Here is a 27,001-nt window from a genome sequence, read left to right on the forward strand (position 1 = left end):
AGTTTGGGGATAAGGAATCTGCTTTGCACAGGATCAAACTGGTTCAATTCCAGCACTGCATGTGGTCACCAAGCACCATCATGAATGTTCTCTGATCAGAGAGTGAGGATTAAATTGAGCATCATTGCGTGTGCTCTCTCACCAAAACAAAAAGTCACCCAATGTACGAAAAAATTCCAACATAAAGCATATTGAAAATTCCATACAAAGTAAGAACCCACGCTTCTTTGTACTTTGGATTTATTTATTTTTGCGGGAGTGGGGGGTGGGATGGGTCATCACATCTCATGATGCTGTGGGCTTGCTCCTGGATTTGCCGTCAGGGATAACATTCCTGGCAGTACTCAGGGGACCATACGTGCTACTGGTTGAACTTAGTCGTCTGTGTGTAAGGCAAGAGCCCTAGCTGCTGAACTATCTCTCCTGTGCCCTTGCACTTTTTTGATTCTTAAAAAAACACCATGTGTCTTGTTCTAAGATGAAATTCAAAGAACATTTTATGTCAGAAAATCATTATTTTTAAATGTTTATGTATGATTGTGTCAATAAAAGCCCTGGTTAAGTTTAAAGTGGTTTAGACTATTATTAGTCATCAAGAAAATTCAGGAGAAAACAAATAATTTCAAATAAAACACATTGATTCATTCACACTATTGTAATAAACTACTTTTAGAATGTTAACTATGAAATGACCTTTGTAAAGCACATGTAACTATGAGCAATGCCAAAACATTAATGTTCTAATACTAGAATGTTTAAAACATTTATTATAATTTTATTAATAGAAGAAGTAAGATAAATTGTAATATTTTCTATGATCACTAAATAAAAAGTAATTCACCAGAGAACAAGGATGCTTCCCATTAATATAGAATTTCAAAAAGGAAATATTTAGTATACAATCTGTCATATCATTTCCTCTTTATCAAGCACTTTTGCCTAAAATGGAATTAAAATATCTACCTGTTCTCTTATGACCATTCAAAATATGCTCTTATAATCAATCACTTATGAGTAAACGGTGGTCAAGCAAATTAGAAGGGTAAAATTATGAGCCTATATCCTGAACATACTGACTGCAGATAAAACATGGGAGAGAGGTGGAGCTTAGCATAACAGATAAACACAGTACAGTTTTCCTTACAAATGGCAGACCTGGGTTAAATTCCTGGCATCCCATGTTGTCCCTTGAGCACCACCAGGAATGGTCCTTAAGTATAGAACCAGGAGCAAAACCTGAGTGCTACCCCAAAACAGTCAAAATTTTTTCAATTAAAAAATATATGTAAGTAAATAAATAACAACATAGGAGTATGTTTGATCATATTCTGAGCAACAATTTTATAATCAAAATATAATTAACTTATGTATTCTATTTTAGCATTAGCCTCAAATGACTTCAAATTCAAATGTTTTTCAAAATGTCACCTTATTGTTATCCTATATATCAATATTCAAAGACACTTTAATCATGCTTCATATTAGATTCAGTGATTAGGAAACCCAGCTGTTTCTGTTACCCAAAGCTGTCAGTCATGGCACTGAAAACACATAATGATTACCATATAGGATAAAATTGCTCACAGGAGAAAATCACCACTGGAAAGGATGCCAATATACATAATCTGCATATGATTCAACAGCTTCAACATTCCAAATACATGTGCCTCAAGTTACTATCTTATAAATGTATATAATTTTTCACTTACTGAACACATAGTTTATTTGTAAAAAAAATCTGTCACTCCACTAATGAGAATATTAATTTATAATTCCCTAAGCAAAATAACTATTAGTTTCAATGTGCAATATTATAAAATATGTATATACATATTTTGTAATATACAAGTTATACATACTTTTCTCTTTTAGGCTTTAAACCCATGTATAGAGAATAAAAATTTCAGTCACGGGCTAAGGAGACAGCTCAAGAGTTCAAACAATATCTGAGTTCAACCCCAGGTTTTATCACCAGTACTCTATGTCCACCACCCACACCACAAGGTGTGGCACCCCAGAGAAAAAACTTCTAGACATGATGTTTTTTTCTAAACAACCAGTGAGTGTCCTCTTTAATGTTAACTCAGAGATGAGGATACTTGTTGCTGTTATTTTTTTCAAATTTATCATAAATATGTCAAGCAAATTGAATCACAGACAAAAAGACAGATGTTGGATGATCTTGAGCATAGGTGATATATTTTAAAAATGATACAATGGAAAAGAGGTGATCGATAAACCCTTAGACTATGCCCACAGAACTGTGCCTACAAAGTGAATGAATGATTAGGATGAAAGAGACCATTGAACTGTAGTAGAGGAATATTGGCATTTTTCTGGTGAGTGTGTGATGGTAACCCTTTTTATAAACTAATATTTCCTCAATAAATAATAATTTAAAAAATAAAAGTGGACACTGGTGAAGGGATTGGTATTGGAATATTGTATACCTAAAACTTAACAATGAATAACTTTGTAAGTGCAATTCATGGTGATTGAAAAAAATTTTAAATGATCAAAAAATAAAAAACAATTTAGCATTGACAAAATGGCTAACTTGCTTCTAACCTTATTCCTGCTCACACTGGCAAATAGAGTCGCTATGTAAGTAAAAGGAATTTCTGTTCTCTTAACTAAATGGCCATTCAAAATATGCTCTCATAATCAATCACTTATGAGTAAACAGTTATTGTACTACAAAAATTTACCCCAGGGATTTTCAGAAATATTTCTGAAAGCGAGAGATCTAAATGCCATGTGTGATTTACTTGGTGTCACATAGTGATTTTTTTTATTTACTTTCAATAGATTCTCACTGTTTAATTTGCAGAACATTTTTTTAGAGAAACACCATAAGGTACATTTGTAGATTTACAAATTTTTTTGTTTGGATTTCAGTTATACAATGATTGAATACCCATCCCTCCACCAGTGCCCAGCTTGAAGGAATGGTACACTATTTTCTAGATAAACAGCAGCTCAGGAACTTCATAGACTCAAAACCAAACCTAAAACAGGGGCTAAAGGAGCTACTATAAGACAAGACAAATCCTACAAGCACAACACACCCTTACAGAAAATGACACAAAACCCCATAATAATAATCTCTCTCAACATCAACGGTCTAAATTCACCAATTCACCAAGAGACACAGAGTGGCAAAACGGATTCAGAGACAGAACCCAACATTCTGCTGCTTACAAGAAACTCATCTCAACAGTGAGAGCAAACACAGACTTAAAGTTATAGGATAGAAAACAATCCTGCAAGCAAATAGCTCCCTCAAAAAAGCTGGGGTGGCCATACTAGTATCCGACAACATCAATTTCATGTTGAAAAAGATTAGAAGGGACAGCGAAAGCTATTTTCTATTATCAAGGGATACATACGTACAATTGGAAGAAATCACACTCTTAAATGTATACGCACCTAATGAGGGAACAGCTAAGTATCACATAGTGATATTTTTTTAAACACATGTTACTGATGACATATTACACTTTGAAAGACCCAACCTTGCTCCCACCACAGGTAAGCACAGTTCTCACCTCATTCCATTTTTCCTGTCTTCTCTTAGCCGATTGTATCTTGACAAGATACGAAAAGACTTCCCGAAGAGCCCCAGAGCTCACTGTTCTACACAACATAAATTTGGTATAGAGTTTAGCAAAATTAAAAGTGTGACATATAATAGCTGGTGGGGTACTTGCCTTAAATGTGGCTGGCCCTGGTTCGATACCCAGCACCCCACAAGGTCCCTGGAGCACTGCCAGGAGTGATCCTTGAATGCAGAACCAGGAGTAAGCTCTGAGCACCGCCAGATGTGGCTTCCACTCAAAAAACGAATGAACGAAAAAGTGTTAATATTTAATTAAAAATTAAAATACATAGCAGAGTCCATAATGCATTTCCTCAATACTTGGACATATTTGAGGAACATTTTTCAACTATGACAATAGCTGAAAACCAAGTACTGAATGTGAAGCATACCTCCTAATGCTCCATTGAAAGATTTAAACTAATAGTATAAAAACTAATAAAGCATAAAAAAAAGTGTGACATATATACAGAACTTTCCACATTTCCTGAGTTCTGTTTCAAAAAGGCATCACACCTTCAAATTTCATTTAAGGAATCAGACAATTATAATGATAGCCAGCTGCTCTCTGAAGGAAGAGGGCACTGCAACTATCATTTGATCTCATATATTTTGATCAGCAAAATGAGAGAAACTAAATCAGATATTGGAAAAAAGTAATTGTTTAAGTTATTTCATCTACACAAATGCTAAATATTAATCAGTCATCAAACTGATAGTTACACTGTTGTTAGGAGCATCTGGATTTTCAAGAATTTGGTTCTTTTTTTTTTGTTACATTATTGAAATGTACAATGTATTTTATTAGGGACACCAAGATTGATAGCTATGCATATAAAGAACAAGAAAATTAGCTTGATTAGAACAAATAGCTACTAATTACATTATACTAATTACAAAACTTTTGAACATATTGCTCAAGCCAGGTGTTATTTTTATTGCTTTAAAATCAAGTGATGAGGTCATGCAGATTCCATTCCTATGGAGTTCACATTCTTTTTTTTGTTTGTTTGTTTGTTTCTTTTTTTTTACAGTTGTAGATTTACAATTTTTTGTGCTTGGGTTTCGATTATACAATGATCAGATACCCATCCCTCCACCAGTGCCCATTTTCCACCACCATGGATAATATCCCCCCACCCCCATCCCCCCATAAGAATTTGGTTCTTAAACAGTACATTATAATCAGCCCAAATGTCTGAATAAGAGGAGTAAGTTATTTTTCTCCTTGACACCTTTATCTTTCACCATACTCCCTGCTATCTGCCCAGCATCTGGAATAAGAAAAAGAAAATAAGTGAAAGAATGATTAAAGTAGTGATTTAGTACTACTGCATTTCATATTAGTTTTTTCCCATTTACCTTATGAATTCTTGCATCATTTATTGTGAAACACTGATTTGTTCTCCATTTTTCCCAGCCTGTACCAAAACACTACAGTTTTCAATGTAATGATAGCTTTTACAGCATTTGAAATTTTAAGTGGACTATTTTCTCCCTACTGCCAATAAGTGTGATCTTACTAAATCCATTTATCTCTTCTATCATGAGAAAAAGATGACTGGAAAAATATGTAGTAAGAGCAGACAAACTGTTCTACCTCAAATTCTCTAAAATTACTAAATATACTTGGCTTTTTTCCACATAAAAGATTATAGGGTGGAAGAACCAGCATATTAAATTTGGGAAAGCAGTTCTGTTACACAGGTGTAGCCAATTGAATCTATAGTTAAACTTTACTATAAGCCTACCCTATAATCAATTACACATTTTCTTATCACTGTCGTCAGTTCTCTATTAATGTGATTATTTTATGATGGTTACTTCTATCCATACAACAGTTTAAAGAGAAAATATTCACCTCTAGAATTGAAATAGCAAAAAAATCAACCTATACTTCTCTTCAATTTCACACTCTTTGGCATACATTAATCACAATATAATTGAATAAGATTATAAATCCAGAGCACAATAATCTGAATTGTTCTCAATAAACTTTCTGCTCTAACACAATTCTAAAGAAAACTGCATAGTAATCCAATGTCAGAAAATATATTCACATGTGTCACCGAAAATTAGGTCAAAATTACTCAAAATTTAGCTTGATCATCATGCCCTACTAGTTATTTCTATTACGAAGCTACTTACATTTAAGTAAATTCATTACTGTCAGCACCCTGTTGTGATGGGAGGACTTGGGCTGGATGACTCCCTGTCAGCTTTGCTGAAACTCTCTTAAAACTAAATTTCAGTCTAATTCCTTACTTTTTCATTCTCCCCGTTTCCCTCCCTTTTTTATCAACCCCCTTTCATCTCCCTCATATTCAGAAGCCAGAACAACATGATGGTCTAAAATTTCTTCCATTGCCGTTTGAGTTCCACTTCACCTCCATGTTTCTAATCGGTTTCCCCATAACAAATTATTTTTATATAATCATACTTGGAAGTCGCCTACTCCAACAACTGTGATCTAGACTCTGATTTCACACAAAATAAAATTGGGGAAAAATATTTTTTAAGTAAAATTTTCTATAAAAATAGGATTGTTTTATAGCCACATTTTAGTTTGTAAATAAATAAATTACATAAAAATTAAGAGAATCAGACCAGAAAAATATCTCCCAACCTGGGATGCCAGTGTGCCTGGGATTGAGTCCAAAGACAGCAGATTAACCACTCAAGGCCTCTGCCTTGCTCCCTGACCACTGGTATGGAGTGATCAATCAGAGCTATCAAACTCAGAGATCTCATTGAGCCTATATCCCAACACAATGATTGCAGAGACAGCACAAGACTACCACCATGCCCCTCCTCTAGCCCTCTGGGTAAAGCTTTGCAGGACCTGACACCATTAAACCTGTAACCCAACCCAACAAGAGCAGCCAGACCATGGAGTCTCTCTGACCTGCACTTCAAACTTTCTTCTTTAAGATGCCAAGAGTATAGAGAAAGAGAAAAATCTGAAAACTGATCATTCCCTCTATTATTTTTAGTTTCAAAGTTAATAAAATATAATTGTTTATTTATACCTGTTTAATAACATTCTGTTCTTTTATGATATAATGATATAATGCTAATAAACAATATCGCAGTACTACTGTCCATAGGCTTTTTCCCTTCTACTTCCCCTATTCTTAGTAACTAGTTCTGATATCAAAGACATTTACGACATTTCCCCTCAAATGTCCAATTGGACAATCTGTGTTTTTGTTTGTTTGTATATCATTTATATCATCCACCTAAATTATTTTGCTTAACATAACATATTCCAGTTACATTCACCCTACAGCAAATTTCGTGATTTCACCTTTAGTTATCATTAAGTGGTATTCTGTGTGTGTGTGTGTGTGTGTGTGTTTACAATATCTTTTCAATCCATTCATCTGTTGTTACAAACTTATGCTTTTTCCATATCTTAATTAAAGTTAATAGCACTGAAATGAACATCCTCTTTTCATTTGTAGTGTTTTTTTTTAAATAAAAGGGTGATCACTACATAGTGCAATGGTTCTTTTTTTCAATTATTTGATATATCTTCACACTGTCTTCCATAGAGGTTCTACCAGTTTACATTCCCACAAACAATAAATGAGGGTTCCTTTCTCTTTATATGAGTAAGCACTGCTTTCTGGCCTATTTGCTGCAACAGCAGGGTTAAGGGAAGGGATTTGAGCAACACACAACAGAGGTCAAGGTTTACTCTTGTTCTTTGCTCAGGGGTCACTCTGGTGATGTTTAGATGACTACATACATTACTGGGACTAAACCTGGGTCAGCTGCTTAAAAAACAAGTGTATTGACATCTGCACAATATTTCTGGTCTGTTTCTACAATGTGTTTACAGAGATTTTTGTATCATAAACACATCTGTTTATGATACCAACTATAGTTTTGAGTTGTGTTTCCTTATAATAAGTAATAAAGAGAATGTTTTCATGTACTTTGTAGCCATTACTATGTCTTCTTTGGTGCTCCTGTTAAGTTCTTTCTCCAATGTTTTATTGGGTCATTTGCTTTGTTGTTGTTGAATTTTGTGGGTTTCTTATGTATTTAGGATATTAGCCCTTTGTCAGATGTATATTGCCCTGTTCAGTAGGGTACTCTTTTTGTTTTAGCAATGATTTGTTTTTTAAAATAAGAAGTTTTTATTTATTTTAGATACAATCCCATTTGTTTGTATTTAATTTTTACTTCCCTGTCAATGAAGTTAAATCACTGAAGACGCCACTAAAGTCGGTATTATGAAGTGCATTAACCATGTTTTATTCAAAGATTTTTATGAACTTCAGTCTAACCTCTAAATATGTATACATGTTTATTACCACCTGAACATGGTGAGAGATAGGATATAATTTCCTTCTTCTACAGAGTATCTAGCAAGTTTTCTCAGCACCATTTGTTGAGAAAGCTCTCTTTTCTCCATTTTGTCCTCTTGATTTCTTTGTTATAAATTGATCACTAGGTTTTATACTGTATTTCTTAAACAATAATAGACAACTGAAACATGAGTTCTATTACTGAATCACAATAATATTGGCTTATTGTGATTATTAAGAAAATAATATTCATGTACCAGTCTGTATTTTAAAAAAATCACATGCATTCAGCCAAAGAGAAGAACAACATGGAGGGCGGGATCCACAGATCCCGAAGAAAAAAAAAAAAACAGGTTCCAAAAAGAGCCGAGATCATCGGGAAGCCCCAGATGGGGTAGGTACCGCATCCCGCCTCCCCCAGATGGAACCCCGGTGAGCAGAAGCCTCTACAACCACAGCTCGAGTATGCGGGAACTTGGACTTTTCCTCAAATGTGCTGGGACTGCAACTCCCAGGTAACCTCAGATTCCGGAAGTCATGCTCACAGCCCGCCCCCCAGCGCCATATTTACAGCATTCAGCTGAAGAGAAGAACAACATGGAGGGCAGGATCCACAGATCCCAAAGAAAAAAAAAAGTAGGTTCCAAAAAGAGCCGAGATCATCGGGAAGCCCCAGATGGGGTAGGTACCGCATCCCGCCTCCCCTAGACGGAACCCCGGTGACCAGAAGCCTCTACAACCACAGCTCGAGTATGTGGGAACTAGGACTTTTTCTCAAAACCGCACGGCTGCTCACGTGGCCGCGCGACATCTCTCTATATACAAAGTGATCCATGGGAAATAAATGACCCAACGTTTCTCTCTGAAAATCATAGTTAAGTTTGGAGCACGGCCACAGCCCCAGAAACACAAGGACTTAATGCATAACCCAGCAGCTTGGAGCAGAAAAGTGAACGGGCTATGCGTTAATCCAGGCCATCATGACTGTCCGGAGGGGAAAGGGTGTTGCCCCATTCGCCCTCTCCTCTCTGGAAAGAAAGATGGCGGCCACATGGGAGCCTTGTGGACAGCAGGAATGAGCCGGGGGTGTGGGGGCAACTAAAACCTCATGGGAAGGGGGGCGTTCCGGTCCGTCCTTCACGCCCTACCGAGGTCACCAGTTGCCCCCCGCGAGCGGCTCTCCAGCACGGCCACAGCCCCAGAAGCACAAGGACTTAATGCAGAACCCGGCAGCTTGGAGCAGAAAAGTGAACGGACTATGCGTTAATCCAGGCCACCAGGTCTGTCCGGAGGGGAAAGGGTGTTGCCCCAGTCGCCTTCTCCTCTCTGGAAAGAAAGATGGCGGCTGCATGGGAGCCTTGTGGACAGCAGGTATGAGCCGGGGATGTGGGGGCGACTAAAACCTCATGGGAAGGGGGGGCGTTCCGGTCCGTCCTTCACGCCCTACCGAGGTCACCAGTTGCCCCCCGCGAGCGGCTCTCCAGCACGGCCACGGCCCCAGAAGCACAAGGACTTAATGCAGAACCCGGCAGCTTGGAACAGAAAAGTGAACGGACTATGCATTAATCCAGGCCATCAGGTCTGTCCAGAGGGGAAAGGGTGTTGCCCCAGTCGCCTTCTCCTCTCTGGAAAGAAAGATGGCGGCCGCATGGGAGCCTTGTGGACAGCAGGTATGAGCCGGGGGACTGGGGGCGACTAAAACCTCATGGGAAGGGGGGCGTTTCGGTCCGCCCTTCACGCCCTACCGAGGCCACCAGTTGCCCCCCACTAGCGGCTCTCCAGCACGGCCACGACTCCAGAGCACAGAAACCAATTTCTTAACTATCTGACTTTCAGTAGAAATACTTCCAGGGTCAATAAGTAAAATAGCAGAAATCCAAAACCAACATATAATTCTTGAACCCAACTGTAGAAAGCAAATCACTTCACAATGCTTTGTCAGCATGTCTGATTGGGGGGGTGGGGGGGGCGGGTAAACTCTAAATAATAGTGGTGAATCTTTTATTGAAACAATGAATCTAATCAAAACAGATAGAGTGTTAACTAGAATTCATCCGCCCCACAGGGACTGGGAGGGGTGGGGGGTGGGGTTTTATTGGGGTTATTCATGGTAAAAAATAAGTTTTGGTAAAGGGAAATGTGCTTGATATTTGCATGACTGAGACCTAAACCTGAAAGCTTTGTAACCTTTCCCATGGTGATTCAATAAATAAATAAATAATTTTTTTAAAAAAGAGAAAAAAAATAAAAAAATAAAAAAAATCACATGTTTTTATTCAATTAATAGTTTCAAAAACTCTGAAAAATATATATATTCTGTTTCAAAGATAGAACTAGAGCAAAAAGTGCTTTTGTAACTTTCTCTAGGTTATAGTAGCAAGTATGAAGATGGAAATTAACCATAAGAATATAATGCCTGAAAGTACACTCTTATTTTATTAATTTTGTATACTTATATAACACTGATTTATCACATGCAATAAAATATAATTTTAATATATTAATACATAAACATATCTATATTTATAGCAGGTATTAGAGAAAAGTGTTCAAAAAATTTTAATATAGAAAATTTCAGCAAAACATGTTTTTAAGTCATTCATCACTACCTTCTAGATGAATTATGTCTCTTACTAAGGCTCTGTCTGAATATATGCAATTTGTTTTGTTCTGTTTAAATTTTATAAACTTCATTACCACTGAGAAAAAAATTATAAGAAAATATATACGAAGAATATTCCAATGTAACCATTAAGAAATCACACTTTAGTCTTCCTTACCCTGGGAGAAAATTCTTTTTCTTTTATTATTATTATTTAAGAGCCATGATTTACCAAGTTACTGATAGTTGAGTTTTCGGCATATAATAATTCAACACCAATTACTCCACCAGAGTCCACTTCTCTACACTCATGTTCCTAGATTCCCTCCCCACCCCAATTCCCACTCCACTCCCACCTGTAAAATTTACAGGCACATTACAAAGTTTCAGTGGTTTCCATTTAGATCTCATGTTTTCAGTTTTGTTGAATCTGTCTTTTGGATACATAGCTATATCCTTTGGGGGAGAATTTCTATGAACTTCTCAAACCACTGATTATACCTAATTCTATAGTGCTGTTTTCCTCTACATGCCTACCTAAAACAAAGTTCTAATTTATAAATTAAGCACAGTAAGACATTAAGATATCTATTAATTAATATAACAAAAAGTTATTTAAATTCTCTCACTCAAAATTTCTTAATAAGCATATTTTCTAACCATAGCTACATAACTAAATCTGTCAAACCACACCTCAGGTAAAGAGAGACTTCTATATGGAATATGAGCATCTCTGTCATTGTATGCATAAGCACCATTAAAATATCACAAAGATATCATGACATAGAAATTACTGTCTTTTGAGGCATTTTTATTCAGGAATTTACTTATCTGGTTTTTTTAAATCTACCTTGGTATTTAAAATAACCATCTTTTTGGAAATAAAAGACAAACTTTATTTGGATGTTCTGAGAAAGGAAAGGGAGAAAAGGAGAGAGGGGAAAAAAAGAACACAAGCTTTCCAGAGCCAAGAGAAGCATGAAAGCACCCATGTCAAGAGGGGAGATGTGTGTAACATGTGCTCAGGCATCAGGTGCTTGGCAGCAACCTAAAATATTCATTTTAATAGACATGGGGGAACAAAAATCATCCCAAAATACAATTCATAGAGAGATTGTTTATCTTAGTAATTTATAGGGAAAAATTAATTTAAAATTAAGCATTTCACATTAAAGACAAAGAATTTAGCATACAAGTACTGTATTACAGATACTAAATTATGTGCTGTGCGTCCCAAATTTTAGTTCATCCTTTCTTTGGATTTGGTGACAGATCTTGAATTCTAAAGCTAAAAGAAAAGCTTCAGAAGAAAGAATTCAATGCCTGAAACTCAACTGAAAATAACTTCATAAATCACAGTTCTTTAATTTGTTAAAAAAAAAATGGGGGAGGGGGCGGAGCGATAGCATAGCGGGTAGGGCATTTGCCTTGCACGTGGCTGACCCAGATTCGATCCTTAGCATCCCATATGGTCCCCTGAGCACTGTCAGGAGTGATTCTTGAGTATAGAGTCAGAAGTAAACCCTGAGCATCGCCAGATGGGACCTAAAAAGCCAAAAAATAATTATTTATTTTTAAAAAGTTTTAAAATAAGAGAGAATTCAGATAGGCGTTTCCTCTATAATGATTCACATTGAGCCTTTGTGGAGTGAAAGGCAAGAGCAGAGATGAAGGATACCACACCGTGTATAGAAATATTAAAGTTGGGTAACTTTAAGTGGGATGGAGTGGGTTGACATATTACTACCACTTCCACGTTTGTTCACTAAACTTAGAGAAAGTCTCTGTAATTAGACAATGCATGGTGGTTTATAAAATCCTCAAATTTTGCTATATTTTTCTGTCTTCATCTACTCAGGCTGCTACAATAGTATACGTTGTGTGCACACAAGTGCCGTCATGCTCATGGCCTCACTGTATTGCTCGGGACGAGCTTCATCCAGAAATTGATTTTTAGAAAAACTCAGGTATGCGGGGTTTGTGACTGAAATCTCCAGGATCTCAAGGAGATCCCCCTATATCCCTGTTCTTCTAGAAGCCTGACAGTTAGGCTCATGAACTGCCTCTGGCACCAAATAAACTCATTAACTGGCCATGATCCAGAGACTTATAAATAAATATATCAAAAGAGTTCAACAATTTGTAGAGATGTTTCCAGAACCCATGCTAGGCTCTATCATCTGAAGCACCCAGAGTCATTATCCAGTTAAAAATTTAACTCCAGCTATATCACTCCATTCAAAAATTTTGAATTATTGGAGTGTGCAATTGCATTTGTTGTCACATGACATCTCAAACTCTACACAGTTGATAAACCAGGAGTAACATACCACATTAGATGAGATATGAAGTAGAAGACAACCAATCTTGATTAAGAAACTATAAATACACAACACATCACTAACTGTAACAACATGCTAGTAATCTCTTCTACAAGGGCTTAGTGGCTCCACAGTGAAATAGAACAATAACCATACACTTTCTTCTAAGGAAACTTTTTTATCATTTTTAGCTAATTATAGAAAGCAACATAAAATAAATTATTTAGGGCCTTCTATACAGCGGGAAGGGCGTTTGCCTTACAAGCAGCCAACATGGCCGACCCGAGTTCGATTCCTCTGCCCCTCTCGGAGAGCCCGGCAAGCTACCAAGAGTATTGGATATGCCAGACACAGTAACAACAAAGTCTCCAATGGAGACGTTACTGGGCCCGCTCGAGCAAATCGACGATCAACGGGAGGGCCTTTACCTTTACATGGGTTGTATTGAGAAAATTGGAAATTATGGTGGTGGGAAGGTGTAATGGTGGTGGGATTGATGTTGGAATATTGAATGTAATAAATCATGTACACACTTATAAAAATAAATAATGTTTTAAGAAAGAATAGGTTCTGTGCTCTTGAAACAATAGGAATTTATTTCTCACTGCTCTAAAGACTGGGTGTCTAAAATTGGGGACCAGATGTTCGGGTATCTACTGAGAGATCACTTCCTGCTATATAGCATCTTTTCCCTTTCTCCTAATGACACAGTAAAAAATGGTATGGGTCCATTTAATAGTGAACAAACAAATTCATTCATTAGGCAGTCACCCTCATAAACTAGCCATTCGGGGGAAGGACTTCCAAATATAAATTGTAAGGAATGCAAGTATCAGGTCCAAAATCTTCCACCACCTGGAATCAAATTCCTCTCCTCTAAAAGACAGTAACTCCATGTTAATTAAAAACAATGTCATGAAAGTGATTATGTGTGACAGAAAATGCTACATAAAAAGAAAGGATGATGAGACTGTCTTCCAGTAGATAAGTCCCTCCCTGCCCTCCTGCTGTGTGTGTGTGTGCACACGCGCACGCCTGTGTGTGTGTGTGTGTGTGCGTGTATGTGTGTGTGTGTGTTCATGCACACTCATTCTTGGAATTCAGGTCTTCTGGATTTGTGTACATATAAAAGCCCCTTCCCCCTGCCCTGAGAAAATAGTCAGTTAAACAGCATCAACCACTCGACATGTGAGTGAATGAGTTTTCAGGTGATTGCAGCCCAAATGATGCTGAGAAGAATGGACACAAATTGTCCCATAAACCAGTGCTATTCAAATGAAAGATTTATAACTCACACTGTGCCTGTTTTTCTAAGCCATTAAGTCTTAGATTGGTTTTATTATACTATTTTACTCTACAGATAGACAGAACACAATATTTAAAAATTCATTTTTCTAATGATAATAATGCTAAATACTACAGATTTCTTACTCAGAAGAGAGAATTTGAATTAAAGCTTTGTAACCTATCTGGATATGCCACTTAATATAAGAATTTTCCTTCTTTTTATGTTAAAATAATAATTCCCGCTCAGAGATAAAAATTTATAAAAGGAAAATGTATATGAATGCATATGATACAGGACACTTCACATTCCATAAAATGCTCCTAGAATCCTGAGCTGATAATTTCAAATATTTATACTTCCTTCCTTCTCTATCCCTATCACTTTTTACAAACACAAAGAGTAAAAAGTTATGCCAGCTACATCTCTATTTAAATATGAATAATTTACAATTATTTTAAATGAGGGAATCATTATAACAGTTTTCATCAAAAACTATTATCCACTGGACCATCTTAAGAGGAACTCCAGAAACTAGCAGACTTAACATTTCTGAAGACATTGAAGACCCCAGGAAGAATGATTCTAAATGTTTCTAAAGGAGCTTACCTAATGATTCATCTTCTGGATGTGCCTTTTCAGTGAATTAAGTGACCAAGAAAGTAAAATGCTCCCTATTTATGCCCAACACAGTTCAGTTCTGTCATCTGCTCCTGCTACAGCATTAGAATGTACTGTATCATAAAGAATTACTTGAAAACAAAATCTGACTTGAAAGGCTGACTTTTCCAAAAGCTAAATTTCAGAGATATCTAAGTTCGTTATTTTTTAATTTCCTCTTACTCTTCTCTAAATGGCATCAGAAGATGAATTTCAAAGAGTTATAATGTATTTAAGATTTCACTTACCAAACAAATGCAGTAAAAGATGATATCAAACATCTGCAGTCTTCAATCACATAGCTAGCAAGAAATACAAAACAGTTTTAGTGAAGTGTATAATTTGGCATCCTTGCCATCCAAGACAATTTCAAACACATAATGCAAAATGTCCATTGACAGCAGGTCTCTCTTGCTGGGTATTAATCTGCCAGAATGAATCTGGAAACATTAACGTCTCTCTATTAGTAGCATAAACTTTTAAAATGAGACAAAAAATCATGATGGCATGAACAGGGCACAGGTGGGTAATTGACAAGCCTGCATAATGTGGAAAAATCATAGGTTAGAGGAAAAGTCATAACAGTAATATAAAGCTTTGGTTTGCACAGCTACTTCCCCCAAAGAGATCAAAGCCCCTTAACACACATTATATCATTAATCCCCAGGCTACCTGAGCCAGGGCCAGTGTTAGGGCAGATATCCATTGGTGGTGATTCTGATGCCACTGGCATCCTGTGTGGCAGCTTCTAGTGAACCCTGTCACTTTCTTCTCTTTGCTGTAATAGTGTGAGATTAGCCTTAGAGTCACAGCTGGAGATGTAACGCAGCATCAATTCTTAAAGCAATTTGTCCCTTTCCCCAAATTGTCACACTACACAGATAACTATCTAAAATATTTCCGTCTACAGGTACATTATTAATGAGCTGCAACTATGTCTCTGAAAGAGAGTTCAAAGACATCAAAAACATCTGTAACTACTAATTAGAGACTTGCTTAACTACATGAAATTATTTCAGAAAGAAGGTTAGCTATGGGATTAATTTGTTGCTCAATGACACAGACATTTCTGACATTTTATATTTTTTATTCATTGTCTTCCCAGCTCCTGTTAAAAATTTTAAATACTCATAATGGTAGGAGGAGATTTATGAGAAATAGTCAATGAAAAATATTTTGATATAACACCAAAATCTTGATGTTATATTTTTTATTTACTGTATTTTAGAAAAAATAAGTCTTTATGAAATGTAACTATTTTTCAGATTTTCCAAATACCTATTCATCAACTATCAACTAAAACTGTCAAACTATAGTTTAGCTGTCTTGAAGGCAAAAGATTACACTGTTTCAGAACTCTATTTCTGTGATCTATAATACTTTATGTGCTAATAATATTGGAAATCTCTAGTGGATAAATATTTCTTTAATAATTCACTCAAATATACCTGCCATATACAATGCTTTTTTTGGGGGGGGGGGGGGAATGAATCACCATGAGATACAGTTACAAAGCTTTCATGTTTGAGATTCAACATAAAATGATCAAACACCCATCCCTCCACCAGTGCACATTTTCTACCACTATTGTCCCTAGTATCTCCTACTCCCCTCATCCCAGTACTCACCCTGTCTCTATGGCAGACAATTTCCCCAATACTCTCTCAAAACATCAGGATCCTCTGTGAGATTTATTACAGATTCACTACCAGGTATCACCATTCTCCAAGGAAGTGATCATCCATGTCAAGAGAGGGGTTCAGCAGGGTGATACCATTTCACAGAAACTCTCAGTGCCACCCTTGAGAACATCATGCGACAACTGGAATGGGAAGGAATGGGAGTGAAGATAGACGGTCAGCAACTACACCACCTCCACTTTGCTGATTACATCGTTCTAATAACACCATCATTAGCCAAGCAGCACAAATGCTGGCCGATTTCAACTGTGAGTGTGAAAAGGTTGGAATACAGCTGAATCTTACGAAGACAATGTTTATGAGAAACACTCATTTCTGACATCCCATTTGCTCGCAACGGAATGAATATCTACTAATGCAACAGTTATGTGTACCTAGGTCGAGAAGTCTGGTTGCTGGAGTGGAAACATTAACATTCAGTTAACAACCGAATATTTAAAAAAATAGTTTTCTTTTTCAAATTGTAACCTGTGGTAAAACATAGAAAAATGTACTAAACAAGCTTGGTATAAAACAGAGCAAAATTGTCAAATAAGCCCAGGGATTTTTAAAGCACAACGCTGTAAAGAATGGGGTACAAGGATTAAAGATTTTAAACAAAACTACCTGTTACAATACAGAAAAAAGTATAAAACGTGCCTGTTTGGGAACTTAAATACAAAATGACACTGGCATTGGATCATTTCACTATCTAGCCTGAGGAACTCTGAGGGTTGAAAGGGATGCTAGAAGGAACAAAAGTAAGAGATTCTCAAATCTCACGCTGTCAGTCCGAATTCCACCCATTTTTCAGTTGGAACTTTCATCTCCCTCTGTAACTTGTATCCCTAAGCCAAAGTTCATCCAGGCCTCACAAAATATTCCATAAGAAAATCCACAAACATCCTAAATACAGGGGCTGTGATCTCTGTGTGCTGGAGCTAAATTTGGAAAATGAAAATAAATTTGCAGGCTAAATAAAATGGAGAAACACATTCAGCCTTTTAAAAACAAGTATATCACTGTGAAATGTGTGTGTGCATACATGCGTGTGCGTGCGTGTGTGTGTGTGTGTGTGTGTGTGTGTGTGTGTTTCTCCTGTGGTTAGAAACATACTTTTAGCCACAAACCAAACTAGACTTCCATTCATTCAATGTTGGAATTTTATAATAAAGACTGATATCCGCGGCCGCTAATGCGGCCGCGAAATATTTTCCCACTACATATGCCATAGGAACCATAAGCTACCTTCTTAGATGGAAACTTCTCTAGTTTAGCACAGCCACTAGAAACACAACTCACACTGCATATCAAGCAGAATAGTAACAGTGAACGTGAAGGACTAAACCACACTTGTCACAATGGTAAAGCAACATAAAAGCCCACCAAACTTTCTTATTGAAGAGTCTAGCCCAAATGACACCAACAGTACTGTAGTTTTAGACAACCTCTCTGACAAGGAATTCAGAAGGGAGCTACTTAGGATGCTTAGGTAACTAAAAGAAACAATGGAAAGCAACGCCAATAGAAGACAAGAGGATTTGAAGGCAGAAATGAGGAAAATGCAATCGGAAATGTCAGATCTGAAAAATCTCGTAGGCGAATTGAAAAACTCAGTGGAAGGCCTCAGCAGCAGAGTAAGAGCTACTGAGAACAGAATCAGTAAGCTCGAAGATGAAGTTCAGATACTCTTCAGAAAAGAGCAGAAAATGGAAAAGAAACTCACAATTCGGGAACAGATGGCAAGAGAAGATTGTGATAAAGCCAAGAGAGATAACATAAGAATTATTGGAGTCCCAGAGATACAGGAAGAAAACCTTGATGAAGAAGAAACTGTCAAAGACATCATTGCTACAACATTTCCAGAGCTGAAGAAAACTTGTGACCACATTCAGGAGGTCCGAAGGGTACCAGCTAGAAGAAATATGAGTAAAAATACCCCAAGACACATTCTGATCAAAATGACCAAAACCTTAGACAGAGACAAAATTCTGAAAGCAGCAAGATCAAAGAAAGAAATCTCTTACAAAGGAGCATCCTTAAAATTCACAGCTGATTTTTCTGATGAAACCCTCATAGCCCGAAAACAGTGGTGGGACATAGTGAAAAAAATCAATGAAATAAATGCCTCCCAAAAATTCTTTACCCAGCGAGACTCTCATTCATAATAGAAGGAACAACACACAGTTTCACAGACAAACAAGAGCTCAGGAACTTCATAGACTCAAAACCATGGTTATAAGAACAACTAAATGGGCTACTTTAAGGCAAGAAAGGCCCCTCAAATACACCAAATTTCAACAGAACAATGGGACAAAATCCCATAACAATAATCTCTCTCAATGTCAATGGGCTAAACGCACCAATTAAAAAACATAGAGTGGCAGGATGGATTAGAAAATTGAACCCAATATTCTGCTGCCTGCAAGAAACACATCTCAATAGTCAAAGCAAACACAGACTCAGAGTCAAAGGCTGGAAAACAATCCTACAGGCAAACAGCTCCCAGAAAAAAGCTGGGGTAGCCATCCTAATATCAGACCACATCAATTTCAGAGTGAAGAAGGTCATAAGAGACAGTGAAGGCCATTTCTTATTGATCAAAGGATCTGTACAACAGGAAGAACTTACAATAATAAATGTATATGCACCTAATGAGAGACCAGCAAAGTACTTAAAACAACTACTCATAGATTTGGAAAAAGACATCAATAGCAACACAATACTAGTGGGAGACTTCAACACCGCTTTGTCACCTCTTGATAGATCAACCAGACTCAAGCTTAGCAAGGACATACTTCATCTGAGGGAAACAATGGAAGAAAGGGACTTAGTAGATATATACAGGACACTTCATCCACAAAAAGCTGAATACACATTCTTCTCAAGCGTACATGGAACATTCTCCAAGATAGACCACATGCTGAGCCATAAAACATGCCTCCATAAAATTAAGAAGATAGAGATTGTATCAACAATCTTCTCAGACCATAATGAGCTGAAATTAGAAGTGAATCACACACAAAAACAGAAAACTAAATCAAACACCTGGAAATTAAACAGTGCACTATTGAACAACGAGTGGATTAGACAGGAAATCAAAGAGGAAATCAAAAGATTCCTAGAAACGAATGAAAATGAGAGCACGAGTTACCAAAACTTATGGGACACAGCAAAAGCTGTGTTAAGATGAAAGTTTATAGCTCTACAAACATTCCTCAGGAAGGAGGAGCGAGCACACATAAATAACCTAACTTCACAGCTTAAGAGCTTGGAGAAGGACCAAAAAAAGGAGCACAACCCGAACAGGAGAAAGGAAATAATAAAACTCAGAGCAGAGATTAACGAGATGGAAACCCAAAAAACAATCCGAAAGATCAATGAAACCAAGAGCTGGTTCTTTGAGAAAATTAACAAGATCGATAAGCATCTAGCAAAACTCACAAAGAAAGGGAGACAGAAAACCCTAATAAACCAAATTAGAAACGAAAAGGGGGTCATTACAACAGAAACTACAGAAATTCAAAGAATCCTCAGGGAGTACTTTGAGAAGCTTTATGCCACGGAACATCAAAACCTCGAGGAAATGGATAAATTCCTAGACTCCTACAGACTCCCAAGGCTGAACCAAGAAGATCTGGAATACCTGAACAGACCTATCACCACCAAGGAAATTGAAATGGTAATAAAAAGTTTCCCCAAGCACAAAAGTCCTGGCCCGGATGGATTCACTAGTGAATTCTTCCAAATCTTTAAAGAGGACTTACTCCCAATCTTCTTTAAGCTTTTCCACGAAATTGAAATATCAAAAACACATCCGAACAGTTTCTACGAAGCAAATATCACTCTGATACCAAAAGCAGACAGAGATACCACAAAGAAAGAGAATTACAGACCGATATCCCTGATGAACACAAATGCAAAGATCCTCAACAAACTACTAGCAAATAGAATCCAAATACTCATCAAAAAGATCATACACCATGACCAAGTAGGATTCATCCCAGGGATGCAAGGATGGTTCAACATTCGGAAATCAATCAACATAATCCATCATATCAACAAAAGAAAAGATAAAAAGCATATTATTATATCAATAGATGCAGAGAAAGCATTTGACAAGATCCAGCACCCCTTTATGATGAAAACTCTAGCCAAAATGGGTATAGAGTGGACCTTCCTCAACATAATTAAAGCCATCTACCACAAGCCTACAGCAAGCATCATCCTCAATGGGGAAAAACTGAGAGTCTTCCCTCTAAGATCAGGGATGAGACAAGGATGCCCACTATCTCCACTGCTGTTCAATATAGTACTGGAAGTACTTGCAATAGCGATTAGGCAAGAAAAAGATATTAAGGGCATTCAGGTAGGAAAGGAAGAAATCAAGCTCTCACTATTCGCAGATAATATGATACAATACTTAGAGAACCCAATAACCTCCACCAAAAAACTCCTAGAAACAATAGACTCATATAGTAAAGTTGCAGGCTATAAAATCAATACCCAAAAGTCCATGGCTTTCCTATATGCAAACAGTGAGAGAGAAGAAAGCAACATGAAAAAAAACAATCCCGTTCACAACTGTGCCCCAGAAAATCAAGTACCTAGGAATCAGCTTAACTAAGGAAATAAAGGACCTGTACAAAGAAAACTACAAAATGCTACTTCAGGAAATAAAAGAGGACATGAGGAAATGGAAAGATATCCCCCGCTCATGGGTAGGGAGACTTAACATTGTCAAAATGGCAATACTACCGAAAGCATTGTATAAATTCAACACAATCCCTATAAAGATACCCATGACATTCTTCAAAGAAATGGAGCAAACAATCCTGAAATTTATATGGAACAATAAGCCCCCACGAAGAGCTAAAGCAATTCTTGGGAAAAAGAAAATGGGAGGAATCAACCTCCCGAACTTCAAACTATACTACAAAGCAGTAATAATTAAAACATCATGGTACTGGAACAACGGCAGAACTGCAGACCAATGGAACAGGGTTGAATACACTGACATCTCCCCTCAATCATATGATCATCTAATCTTTGATAAACGTGCAAGTAATATGAAGTGGAGTAAGGAAAGCCTCTTTAACAAATTGTGCTGGCATCACTGGAGGGCTACATGCAAAAAAATGGGCACAGAACTCAGCCTAAAACCATGTACAAAAGTAAGTTCAAAATGGATTAAAGACCTCAACATCAGACCAGAAACCATAAGGTACATTGAAGACAAAGTTGGAAAAATCCTCCATGACATTGAAGCTAATGGTATCTTCAAAGATGCCACGCCACTGGCTGAGCAAGTGAAAACAGAGATAGATAAATGGGACTATCTTAAACTAAGAAGCTTCTGCACCTCCAAAGAAACAGTGACCAAAATACAAAGACAGTCTACAGAATGGGAAAGGATATTTGCCGAATACACATCTGACAAGGGGTTGATATCCAGGATATACAAAATACTGGTTAAACTCCACAAGAAGAAAACATCCAACCCCATCCAAAAATGGGGCAATGAAATGAACAGAAACTTTCTCAAAGAAGAAATCCGAATGGCAAAAAAGCACATGAGAAAATGCTCTACATCATTAATCATCAGGGAGATGCAGATCAAAACCACAATGAGATACCATCTCACGCCTCAGAGACTGGCCCACATTCAAAAGAACAAAAGCAACTGATGCTGGCGTGGATGTGGTGAGAAAGGGACACTCCTTCACTGTTGGTGGGAATGTCGACTGGTTCAGCCCTTCTGGAAAACAGTATGGACGATTCTCAAAAAAGTAGAAATTGAGCTCCCATTTGACCCAGCAATACCACTCCTGGGAATATATCCCAGAGACGCAAAAATGTATAGTCGAAGTGACATCTGCACTTGTTTGTTCATTGCAGCACTCTTTACAATAGCCAGAAACTGGAAAAAACCTGAATGCCCAAGAACAGATGACTGGTTAAAGAAACTTTGGTACATCTACACAATGGAGTACTATGTAGCTCTTAGAAAAGATGAAGTCGTGAAATTTACATACAAGTGGTACAACATGGAAAGTATCATGCTAAGCGAAATGAGTCAGAAAGAGAGGGATAGACATAGAAAGATTGCATTCATCTGGGGGATATAAAGTAACAAAATATGAGATTAATACCCAAGAATAGCTGAGATCAGCACCAGGAGGATTACTCCATAGCTTAGTGGCCAGCCGGGCACTCTAGAGGAAAGAGCAGCTCAGATAGAGAAGGGAGCACCAAATAAAGGGTGTTTGGAGGATCCTCCCAGGATGGGAGATGCATGTCAAAAGTAGACTATGGACTGAACATGTTTGCCACTCAAAGCCTCTTTTTCAGACCACAACACCCAAAATGAGAGAAAGAACACAGGGGATTGCCCTGCCACAGAGGCAGGAGGGGATGGGGGAATGGGGGTGGGGGGGATATTATCCATGGTGGTGGAAAATGGGCACTGGTGGAGGGATGGGTATCTGATCATTGTATAATCGAAACCCAAGCACAAAAATTGTAAATCTACAACTGTATCTCATGGTGTTTCACTAATAAAAAAAAAAAGACTGATATCCTTCTTGGTCGAACTCGGATCCACCATGTTGACTGTGTGCAAGGCAAACGCCCTACCCTCTTCGCTATCGCGAATAGGTCATTTGTCTTGCAAGCGGCCAACAAGGCCAACCCAAGTTTGATTCCTCTGCCCCTCTCGGAGAGCCCAGCAAGCTACCGAGAGTATCTCACCCACATGGTAAAGCCTGGCAAGCTACCCATGATGTATTCAATATGCCAAACACAGTAACAATTGTCACAATGGAGACATTACTGGACCCGCTCAAGCAAAATCTATGAACAACGGGAGGCCAGTGACAGTTACATCCTTCTTGGTCAGAACTAGATGGCAGTAAAAGTTGTGTCACCCACCCCCTAGGTGGATCTTTCCCATGTTATGTTTTATGTGTATATGCATGCCTTTGCTTTTATGGAATAGATCGCATAGGTTGGGATATGCCAAGGGTTCATGTGTCATGCCTCAGATGGGAAAAAGCTACACGTGATTAAAAAAAAAAGGCTTATAGAGAGAAGTAGACAGATTTTACAGGGGGAACCTAAACAGAAAAAGTCCTAGAGTAGAGACTTGGGCATTTGCCCAAAGTCCAGTCTACTTCCAAAATATAGTCACTTTCCTAGCTATACATCTTGTAAACCATCTGTGTATTAACTTGTGCGTGTAAATGCTGGTGTTTTTTCTCCCTACCTTTTGCCCAGGGTCTTCCTTACCTCTTAGTAAGGCCTAATAACAAGAGTTTATATGAAACCAAGAGTCTTTCCCAGCTTCTCCCAATACTCTGATAAAGAATGAAGGAGGCTGGAGCCCTTTGAAAACAAGATGGCAGAACTGAAGAATTGAAAAGCAAACTCTCTCTTCAGTTTAGGGATGCCCCTCCCCCCTTTCAGAGCACCAAAGTTTCTTTGCAAAAATAGTATCTGAGATACAAAAGGAAAGGAAGATGTGCTTGTGAATGCATCTTGCCAAGGCCTGGTCCAGGATCAAGGGTTGTGAGCAGCTGTTTCCGAGGTCTCCTGCTGTAGACAACAAAGAGCTGATCCCCAACAAGGTCAGTGTCTACCAAGTCAGTCTTCACAAGAGCTTTCTGTGGAGGATCTCCCATACCATCCACTTCCTTAAGTATGGCATATGTTGCTGTGTGAAGTTGATTGATCTGTCTTTGGTAATACAGTCAGCATATTTACAGGCAAACATCCCACAGTCACGTCCATTCATCTGCTGTGAAATTTCCTGGATTTTCTTGCTGAAGAGCTGCCAGCCATTGGCATCAAACTCTTTTCTTTTCTTGTCTATACTTTCTTGCTTTAAGTATTGTAAGGGGATCCTGCAGGCTTCATTGTTTATTTCACCCATGGAGTCTTAATAGGTAATATTCTTTTTTCTAAAGTCCACAAGAGCAAGCTTCACTATCATTTAATCTGTAACTTTTTTTTCTGTTTCTTGAGGGATTGTTCTTGCAGTCTCTGGTTTTGAAGCTGTAATGCCAGTGCTTTTTGCTCTTCAATCTGGAGCAATCTTTCCCGTGCTCAAGAATCATATACACCATTTAGTTCTTTGATCCACAGCTCTGCATGGAAAAATAGCTGGGCTGGAAGCTGGAGTCCGGGACTCTTTCATTTTGAGTAAAATCACAGAGTCTGATCCTTCAGACTGTGTATTTGAAGCTGATAAATTATCAGGCTGAGCTGAAAAAGAGTAGTAATGCGGGGGTTGATGGTGAGTATCAGAATCTTTGGATCCAAATGCAGCAACATCTGGGGTATAAGATGGTATGGAAAACATTGTGGGGCAGTTGTTTCTGGAGAGTTAAAAGGCTGGCAGATCCAGAAGACGAAGTATCAGAACCAATGATTTGAGAAGCATTAGAATTGCCATTTTTAAAGAGTGGATATTTCGGTATCATGCTAAGCGAAATGAGTCAGAAAGAGAGGGATACATATAAAAAGACTGCATTCATCTGGGGGACACAAAGTAACAAAATAGGAGATTAATACCCAAGAATAGCCGAGATCAGCACCAGGAGGATTACTCCATGGCTTAGAGGCCAGTCAGGCATTCCCAAGGGCAGCTCAGATAAAGAAGGGAGCACCAAATAAAGGGTGTTTGGAGGATCCTCCCAGGAAGGGAGATGCATGTTGAAAGTAGACTATGGACCGAACATGATTGCCACTCAATGCCTCTTTTGAAGACCACAACACCCAAAAGGAGAGAGAGAACAAAAGGGAATGCCCTGCCACAGAGGCAGGATGGGATGGGGGGATGGGTGTGGGAGGGATACTATCCATGGTGGTGAAAAATGGGCACTGGTGGAGGGATGGGTATTTGATCATTGTATAATAGAAACCCAAGCACAAAATTTTGTAAATTTACAACTGTACCTCATGGTGTTTCACTAATAAAAATTTTAAAAAAAATTAAAAAATTAAAAATTCTGGTTAAAAAAAAAGAGTGGATCTTTCAAAGAATTTCTACCAGTACCAAGACATCGAGACAAGTGCAAAGAAAAATCTGTGGTGGGTTTGGCTACAGAGAACTGTTTGCCTGTGACCATCTGTAGTAGCTGTCTGTAAATTTCTTTTTCTTCTTCTTGAAGAGTCTCTTCTGCTGTACTAATATGTCGCCTCTGAGTTTTCTTGGGGCTCAAGAGGCTTCTACGACATGAACCACTCCATAATGGACTTGGAACTGGCTTAATAGAAAAAGATTTTTCAAATGCAGACACATGCTCGATATGCCAAACACAGTAACAACAAAGTCTCCAATGGAGACGTTACTGGGCCCGCTCGAGCAAATCGATGAACAACGGAAGGACAGTGACAGTGAGAGTGACAGACACATGGCAATGATGGTTTGACTTCCCCACAAAAGTGTCTGACAATGCACCAGTGGTCTTTCGGGTTTCGAGGTAAAGACTTCAGCTGTTTCTTGATTTTTGCAAAGTTGATCCTGATGCTGGAGTGGAATTTCTACACTGGCCATTTGCACTCTTACCAAAGTTTATTAAGTCTTCTGAGATGAGAAAACTGTCTGAGGAACGGTTGTCTGAATAGTAATGTGGATTATAAGCTTCACTTCTTGTGGAACATGTAAAAGATGGGTGCAAATTTCCTGTCTGGAAGGTAAAATCTGATGGTCAGAAAGTGAAAGCTGGTCCTGTGGAAAACCTGTTTGTGACAGGAGATGGGTTTCGCATATGGAGTTATGGTTCACTAAAGTTATTTCTCCAGCATCCCTTCTCATCCTATCAGCAATTTCATCCATGTCAGGTCTTTTCATATCACTGATATTTAGCAATGATACAAAATCTTGTGACTGCAGCTCAGGTCCGCGGGGCTGGGGCAGGTGGGGGCTTCCTGGCACCTTGCTCACCCCCCCACCCCATCCCCCGCCCCAGCCCATTCTGGTGGGAATGCCCGGCCCGCTGGCTCCGGCTCCAGCCTGAATAGCAGCTGCACCTGCTGCTAATGGCCAGGCCCTGGGCATTATGTTTTGCTTGAATTTTCCCACCACCATTCAAATCTGCCTGCCAGGAGCAGATGCTAGATAATTTATTTTCTGTTGCTCGTTTTGAATATTATGAGAGCTTGTGCAGCCACAAAAGCCGCCATGCCCTCCTAGAATTCTAGATTGTAAATGGTTGGGTTCCAGAGACATCTCTGAAAGGCACTAATCCATTCTGGGATTCAATTGGGAGTCTCTGGACCAGAGCTTTTTGTGCGCTGAGATGGCGCCTGGAGGCACATCGTGGGCATGACAGCCATGCTGCCAAGCAAGTGGGGAGTCAGAGAGGGACAACCCAGCTCTTCTGTTGGTATGCAGTCTGGAGACTTAGCCCTGGCACCCGCATACCTGGGCCTTGCTTGTGGAAGCTCTTGGTCACTGAGATTTTATTTGGAGTTGGCGGGGATACTGCATCTGCTCCATCTGGGGTGCCCCGGTGAAACTGGCTCGGTATTGGGCCCA

The 27,001-nt window shown here is 38.4% G+C and overlaps 2 pseudogenes; both read right to left on the minus strand.

Moving 5' to 3' along the window:
- The window catches only part of LOC130037472 (mitogen-activated protein kinase kinase kinase 21-like), a 37,278-nt pseudogene extending 12,887 nt beyond the window's left edge, over positions 1–24,391 (minus strand).
- Positions 24,392–24,447: 56 nt separating this feature from the next.
- LOC130037473 (sentrin-specific protease 1-like) lies at positions 24,448–26,338 on the minus strand (annotated as a pseudogene).
- Positions 26,339–27,001: the final 663 nt, after the last annotated feature.

Source organism: Sorex fumeus, unplaced genomic scaffold (genome assembly GCF_029834395.1).
Source record: "Sorex fumeus unplaced genomic scaffold, SorFum_2.1 ptg000072l, whole genome shotgun sequence".
Taxonomy (NCBI): domain Eukaryota; kingdom Metazoa; phylum Chordata; class Mammalia; order Eulipotyphla; family Soricidae; genus Sorex; species Sorex fumeus.